Here is a 9000-nt window from a genome sequence, read left to right on the forward strand (position 1 = left end):
TTGTGTTCCTTTATAAAAATAAAAAGAAGTTGAAAACAAAAGAATTTTAAATATGATTTACCAAAAATGTGTAAAAGACCAAACAGGAATAAATCTAGTACAAGTTAGATTGCAAACTACAAAATACTATTTTGCACTAAGAAAATTAAAGGGGAAACATTTAAAGACATAAATGGATATATCAGGTTTGTGGATTAAATTTTTCAATATTGTAAAGCTATCAGCTGTACCCAGATTGATCCATAGGCTTAATCTTAATTAAAATCCCTGTAGAATACTTCAGTAATTCTTTTTTAATCCCAGTAGAAGTTGTTGTGGAAATTATCAAGATGGCTGTAAAATCATACAGCAAGTCAAAGGGTTTAGCATGTTCAAGCAAGAACAAAGCTGGAGAATTTATGTCATCATCTATGGAGAATTTTTATTATAAAATAATTAACACAGTAGGAAATTGGGAGAGAAAGCCCAACTAAGGGAACAGAATTGAGAATTTAGAAGGAAATACACACAAACAGAGAATTACCTGATTTATGATAATAGAGACAGTGTAATGGAAAGAGTGACTTTTTAATGATGGTTCTGGGTTGATTGGCTCACTATAGGGGAACAAAATGCCTTGAAACCCAGCATAAAAATATATCAATGTCCAATGTATTCCAGGTGTAAAAGTGAAACATGGAATCCTATGACTAACAACCTGGGAGTATTAAATATGCCATAAGCATTGTTGTATTACGTTGCTTCTCCATTTCTGTTTATGAAGTGTGAATGGGTGCTCAGCCGTGTCTCTTTGAGGTACTTACTAACCACTTGTTAACTGAATGAAACAGTGGTTTAACTCAAACTATGAATTGAAGGATCACATTCTTTCTTTGTAGAGAATATCTATAACTCCAACTATAACATTATAAGTCTTTTTGCTATAGACATCTTTTCTGTGTGGTATTTAATGAGGTAAGCCATCCATTGATGTAACACATGCAAAAGATAGGCATTCTACTTTAAATTACATACTAATCACATTCGAATGGTTTAAGAGAGAAACATCAATGCCTTTACAAATGTCGCCATCTTTATGCATTTCGGCACACCTAAGAAGAATTCAGGAATGCTCTATTTTCTCCATCTAGAAAGATCTGCCTTCTCTTATCCCTGTACGGTATCCAAGAAATCTATCAAGGTTATCCTTCCCTGAATAACATCAAGGAGATGATTTTTGCTTCCTTCCTGAACTTCTGAACTCTCTGTACTTGCTGGTCACTTATTAAACACTGCCTTTCTTTGTTAGAAAATTAAAGTGTTAGTCTCTCAGTCATGGCCAACTCTTTGTGACCCCATGGACTGTACCCTGCCAGGTTTCTCTGCCAATGAGATTTTCCAGGCAACAATACTGGAGTAGCTTGCCATTCCCTTCTCCAGGAGATCTTCCCAACCCAAGGGTCAAACCTGGATCTCCCACACTGCAGGCAGATTCTTTACCAACTGAGACACCAAGTGTAGTATAAAGCTGTGTGGCTCCAGATGAATTTTAAACCCTTTTGCTGGAGATAGAAATCACACCTATTTACCAATAATCTAACATAGCATAATTTAATTGACTAGTTACAAAGACTGATCAAGATTGAGCTCTCTAATAGCTAATATATGAAACAAATATTCAAGTATTAAGAATAATATCTCTTGAAGATATAGTAAAAGTTATAATTAACTTCCAAGTAATGGAATTCGTAAGGAAGCCTGGGGTTGAAGAACAAAAACAAAACCTATTCAAGGAAGTCTGGGTTTAAAGAACAAAAATAAAATCTATTCAAAAGCAAAGGTCTTGTAGGTCTAGAAGTTCTTGTAGGTCTTCATAGAACAGTTGAACTTCAGCTTCTTTGGCATTTGTGGTTGCAGATATGCAGATGACACCACCCTTATGGCAGAGAGTGAAGAGGAACTAAAAGGCCTCTTGATGGAAGTGAAAGAGGAGAGTGAAAAAGTTGGCTTAAAGCTCAACATTCAGAAAACGAAGACCATGGCATCTGGTCCCATCACTTCATGGGAAATAGATGGGGAAACAGTGTCAGACTTTATTTTTCTGGGCTCCAAAATCACTGCAGATGGTGACTGCAGCCATGAAATTAAAAGACGCTTTCTCCTTGGAAGGAAAGTTATGACCAACCTAGATAGCATATTGAAAAGCAGAGACATTACTTTGCCGACTAAGGTCCGTCTAGTCAAGGCTACAGTTTTTCCAGTGGTCACGTATGGATGTGAGAGTTGGACTGTGAAGAAGGCTGAGTGCCGAAGATTGATGCTTTTGAACTATGGTGTTGGAGAAGACTCTTCAGAGTCCCTTGGACTGCAAGGAGATCCAACCAGTCCATTCTGAAGGAGATCAACCCTGGGATTTCTTTGGAAGGGATAATGCTAAAGCTGAAGCTCCAGTACTTTGGTCTCAATGCGAAGAGTTGACTCATTGGAAAAGACTCTGATGCTGGGAGGGATTGGTGGCAGGAGGAGAAGGGGACGACCGAGGATGAGATGGCTGGATGGCATCATTAACTCGATGGACGCAACTCTGAGTGAACTCTGGGAGTTGGTGATGGGCAGGGAGGCCTGGCGTGCTGTGATTCATGGGGTCGCAAAGAGTCGGACACGACTGAGCGACTGAACTGAACTGAACTGATAAATAAAACTGCTTATAAACCTTCAGAGATGGTAGAATGCTAAAATATTGTGAAAAATCAAACCTATTCCATTTAGTTCCCGACATATTCTGAAAAGGCAAAGAGGAGATCCAATAGGTTTCATCAACCAGTCAGTTGCTAAGCAACTCATCACTAAGATGGATGTAAAGTGCCTTGATAATAATAATGGGCATCATGGCATGTCCTTGCAGTAGTCCAGTCACACAATCATAAGTAAATACAAAAATAAAGAAGGATTAAGCCAGGTAGCCCTCAGATACTAACCTCAAATGACTGACCTTTGAAAAGGTCCTCTGTCATAGCACAAACATAAGTACCGAACACTTGACCATTTCACACCAGATATTCTTCATTACGGAAGTACTTCCTGAGTCACAAGAGCACTACGAAAACAATCTGAGTAATGACGTGCTTAAAATAAAACAAAAATCTTCATTTTCATCTTCATTTTCATATTTTCCATTTATGTTGTAAAGTAGTACGCTTAAAATTAAATCCTAAATTCTCAAGTTATTATCACTGTCATTTTCACTGCTGAAGACTAAAAACTTCATTTATGATTAAAATAAAATAGTTCTAAAAAGTACTAGTTGCATGGGAAGGTTTTTGAAAATGCACCAGGTACCTTTTATTAACTAGCGGCAATTACATTTTTTATAATTATACAGTCATGCAGAGAAATAAGAGCATACTGAAATTAAAGAGAATAATTAAACAGTAGAGGCAAAATAAAGTCCTAATTGTTGAAAATCTCAAAAATGACAGAATGATTTCTATTCATTTCCAAGGCACACCATTCAACATCACAGTAATCCAAATCTGTGCCCCAACCACTAATGCTGAAGAAGCTGAACTTGAACAGTTCTGTGAAGATCTACAAGAGCTTATAGAACTAACACCAAAAAAAAAGATGCCCTTTTCATTATAGGGAACTGGAAGGCCAAAGTAGGCTGTCAAGGGATAGCTGGAGTAAGAGGCAAATTTGGCCTTGAAGTACAAAATGAAGCAAGTCAAAGGCTAACAGTTTTGCAGAGAGAACACACTGTTCATAGCAAACACCTTCCAGCAACACAAGAGAAGACTCTACACATGGACATCCCCAGATGATTAATACTAAAATCAGGTTGATCATATATTTTGCAGCCAAAGATGGAGAAGCTCTATACCGTCAGCAAAAACAAGACCAGAAGCTGGCTGTGGCTTAGATCATGAACTCCTTATTGCCAAATTCAGACTTAAATTGAAGAAAGTGGGGAAAACCACTAGACTATTCAGGTATGACCTAAGTCAACTCCCTTATGATTATATTCTGGAAGTGACACATAGATTGAAGGGATTAGATCCGATAGAGTGCCTGAAGAACTATGGACGGAGGTTCATGACATTGTACAGGAGGCAGTGATCAAGACCATCCCCGAGAAAAAGAAATGCAAAAAGGTAAAATGGTTGTCTGAGGAGGCCTTACAAATAGCTGCAAAAAGAGGAGAAGCAAAAAGCAAAGGAGAAAAGGAAAGATATACCCATTTCAATACAGAGTTCCAAAGAATAGCAAGGAGAGATAAGAAAGCCTTCCTCAGTGATCAATGCAAAGAAATAGAGGAAAAAAACACAATGGGAAAGACTAGAGATCTCTTCAAGAAAATTAGAGATACCAAGGGAACATTTCATCCAAAAATGGGCTCAATAAAGGACATAAATGGTATGGACCTAACAGAAGCAGAGGATATTAAGAAGAGATGGCAAGAATACACAGAAGAACTATACAAAAAAGATCTTCATGACCCAGATAATGACAATGGTGTGATCACTCACCTAGAGCGTGACATCCTGGAATGTGAAGTCAACTGGGCCTTAGGAAGCATCACTATGAACAAAGATATTGGAGATGATGGAATTCCATTTGAACTAGTTCAAATCCTAAAAGATGATGCTGTGAAAGTGTTGCACTCAATATACCAGCAAATTTGGAAAACTCAGCAGCGGCTACAGGACTGGAAAAGGTCAGTTTTCATTCCAGTCCCAAGGAAAGGCAATGCCAAAGAATGTTCAAACTACTGCACAATTGCACTCATCTCACATGCTAGCAAAGTAATGCTCAAAATCCTCCAAGCCAGGCTTCAACAGCACATGAACCATGAACTTTCAGACGTTCAAGCTGGATTGAGAAAAGGAAGAGGAACCAGAGATCAAACTGCCAACATCTATTGAATCATTGAGAAAACAAGAGAGTTCCAGAAAAACATCTACTTCTGCTTTATTGACTATGCAAAGCCTTGACTGTGTGGATAACAACAAACTGGAAAATTCTTCAAGAGATGGAATAACAGACCACCTGACTTGCCTCCTGAGAAATCTGTGTGCAGGTCAGGAAGCAACACAGTTGCTTCTTTTCACAGTTAGAACTGGACATGGAACAACAGACTGGTTCCAAATCAGGAAAGGAATAGGTCAACACTGTATATTGTCATGCTGCTTATTTAATTTATATGCAGAATACATCATGCGAAATGCCAGGCTAGATGAAGCACAAGCTGGAATCAAGATTGCTGGGAGAAATAGCAATAACCTCAGAAATGCAGATGACACCACCCTTATGTCAGAAAGGAAAGAAGAACTAAAGAGCCTCTTGATGAAAGTGAAAGAGGAGAGTGAAAATGTTGGCTTAAATCTCAACATTCAGAAAACTAAGATCATGGCATCTGGTCCCATCACTTCATGGCAAATAGATGGGGAAACAATGGAAAAAATGACAGACTTTATTTTCTTAGGCTCCCAAATCACTGCAGATGATAACTGCAGCCATGAAATTAAAAGATGTTTGCCTCTTGGAAGAAAAGTTATGACCAACCTAGACAGCATATTAAAAAGCAAATACATTACTTTGTCAACAAAGGTCCATCTAGTCAAACCTATGGTTTCCAGTAATCATGTATGGATTTGAGAGTTGGACTATAAAGAAAGTTGAGTGCCAAAGAACTGATGCTTTTGAACTGTGGTGTTGGAAAAGACTCTTGAGAGTCTCTTGGACTGCAAGGAGATCAAACCAGTCAATCCTAAAAGAGATCAGTCCTGAATATTCATTGAAAGGACTAATGCTGAAGTTGAAACTCCAATACTTTGGCACCTATTTCGAAGAGCATACTCATTTGAAAAGATGCTGTTGCTGGGAAAGATTAAAGCAGGAAGAAAAGGGGACAACAGAGGATGAGATGGTTGGATGCCATCACCGACTCGATGGATATGAGTTTGAGCAAGCTCCGTGAGCCGTATGCACCTTTCCCCTTGATCACAAATTCTCAGGAGCTACAGATAAGGACTCTCTACAAATTGATGACAGTAGATAAAATTGTGGTTTTCCTGTTGGCTCAGACGGTAAAGAATCTGCTGTAATGCAGGAGACCCAGGTTTGATCCCTGGGCTGGGAAGATCCCATGGAGGAGGGTATGGCAACTCACATCAGCAATCTTGCCTTGAGAATCCCACGGACAGAGGAGTCTACTGAGCTACAGTCCCTAATCTGGTTGTGTGAGCACACGCCATTAATGTCATGAGTTATTTCTGCTTTCAGTTTCACCCCAGAGCATTCTACATGTGAGTGTCTTTTTTCTTTTTTTAAAATAAATTTATTTCATTGGAGGATAATTGCTTCAGAATGTTTTTTTAAATCATTTTTTTACAAATTATTTCATTGGAGGATAATTGCTTCAGAATGTTTGTTTTGTTTTTATTTTTATTTTTTAATGTTTATTTATTTTTAATATAAATTTATTTATTTTAATTGGAGGCTAATTACTTTACAATATTGTATTGGTTTTGTCATACATCAACATGAATCTGCCATGGGTATACACGTGTCACCCATCATGAACCCCCCTCCCACCTCCCTCCCCATACCATCCCTCTGGGTCATCCCAGTGCACCAGCCCCAAGCATCCTGTATCATGCATCGAACCTGGACTGGTGATTCATTTCATATATGATATTATACATGTTTCAATGCCATTCTCCCAAATCATCCCACCCTCTCCCTCTCTCACAGAGTCCAAAAGACTCTTCTATACATCTGTGTCTCTTTGAGTATCTTATATATAACAGAGCAGACTTCAAAGGAAAATGAACGGTCCTCTTCAATTTTCTTCCTCTCAGGGTAATTTTAAAATTGTGTTCCCTCTGATTCATTTATGTCCTCAAAGTAAGTTAGACGGTCTTACTACTGACAAGAGTTGCCAAGAGCTACACAAAACAAGGTTGAAAAAAGTTGGGACTAAAAGAAAGTGCAATATTTTTTGACAATAAATATGTAATCTTTCTCTGAACGTTTTCTAAAAGTTACATTTGTATCTCAATTTCTGAAGATAAATTTCTATAATTTAACAAAAAACTAAATTAAAAGTGAAATGTCTTTGACAAATTAACTATATGAACCCTTGGAATGCATTAAAATGATAAGCGAGTTCATGGTGTTGACTGAGTTCACATGTCAACTGTCAGGTACCGTGTGAGCGCCTCTGAGCTGACAGCTCTCTGCTATTCAGTTGTTCAGTCACTTTCGACTCTCTGTGACCCACGGACCGTAGCCCACCAGGGTCTTCTGTCCATGGGGTTCTCTAGGCAAGAACACTGGAGTGGGCTGCATACTCTTTTCCAGGGCATCTTCCCGACCCAGGGATTAAACCCACATCATTGGCAGGCAGTTTCTCTACCACTGAGCCACCTGGGAAGCTCCCCCCTGCCCATCCCCGCCCTAAGCCAAGGTTACTGGCCTGCTGTTTTTTCTGTGGAAGCTGAAATAGAAACCACAGCCAGCTCCCTGCCCCTCCTCAGCACAGACCAAGTGGGCAGCTCACCCCTCGCCCCATCATGCCTCACCGAGCCTCCTCTGGCCAACATTTTCCACTGGAATCACTGAACAGGCCATTTTCAAATATTCTGTGTAGATTAAGTACAAAGAGCACTGTGTACCTTCATTAAAATAGAAACCTAATTGTTCTGACTTAACAAACATAAATCAAGTGTTATTATTAACAAATAAAAAGACCCACACCTTTGAGAGTTGCCAAGGGTTTTCACAGATGTCTACCTTCAAATAGTCAGTTCTTTCTCCTTTTCCACTTCATTTAATCAATCAGAAAAGGCAAGTCTACTTTTTTCAAAAGCCACATTTCCCAATGGGAAGTCAAGAGCCCAGGAAACAATTATGGAAAACGGGGCAGAGCAAAATGCAACAGCCATTCATGCTGTTTCAAGTTTTCCTGAACATCCGTTTTCGGTCGCTTCTTTCTCTCTTAAACAGGTTATACCTAATGTGCTCAAAAAGCTAGAGTCTGGAATATGAAGAACTGTTTTGGCTAATATAGAAAGTACTTTCTTACAATATCAGAACTAAAGGTACAGAGTCTTAGAGAGTAGACAAAACCATCCTTTCTCTTCCGGTCTACTAATTTCTTCAATCTGATAAAGAATAATCTGATTTCTTCAAGCTGATTTGATCCAAATCAAAAATAGGGCTAATGTACATAGCTTTTAATTTGAGGTATTAATAAATCAGTTTAAGTATTAATAAAACAGTTTAAATTACTGTTTTATATATCTCACAAGAACTTTCACCAACTGATCCATAAATAGGATGACTAAATGGGGTTTTGTAATGTATGTTTTTGAAAAAAAAATTCATCTTCTTCAGGTAATTGTTTTATGACTTCATTTTGAGAAGTATCTTAGATTATTTTAAATCAGGACACAATTGAGAAAGGCCGTAATAATGCCTTTCAGAGAAGTAAGAAAGAACTAGGCGTGCTGCTGTCTCTGCCCAGTGCTGCGGAGACAGGGCTCAGCACATACAAGAACGGGTCCGCTGAAGAACTAGACCTGCTCTGTGCTCAGCATTAGCAAGAGCCCCAAGGCAACAATGAAGATGCTGTCAAAGTGTAACTGAGAATCTGGTAGTGATTCTCACGACGTCGTGGAAGGCAGTTTTACAGTCATCACTTTGAAACTTATAAGCCAGAGTTTTGGTAAGAGTGCACGCTTTCTGCAGATGTATGAAGACACGCTTTGTGCTTTGTGCTGTGTGTGTCTAAAACCTGTTGAAATAGCAGTGTGACTTGGCAAATGCACTCAACTGTACATTTAGGCATCACCACAAATCAGGGAAGAAGATCCCACACGCTGCAATGAAGACCTGGCACAGCAAACCAAGTTAACATTTCTGGACTTCCTTGGTGGCTCAGACGGTAAAAGCGTCTGCCTACAATGCGGGAGACCTGGGTTCGATTCCTGGGTCGGGAAGATCCCCCTGGAGAAGGAA

This window comes from Ovis canadensis, chromosome 3 (assembly GCF_042477335.2).
Source record: "Ovis canadensis isolate MfBH-ARS-UI-01 breed Bighorn chromosome 3, ARS-UI_OviCan_v2, whole genome shotgun sequence".
NCBI classification, from domain to species: domain Eukaryota; kingdom Metazoa; phylum Chordata; class Mammalia; order Artiodactyla; family Bovidae; genus Ovis; species Ovis canadensis.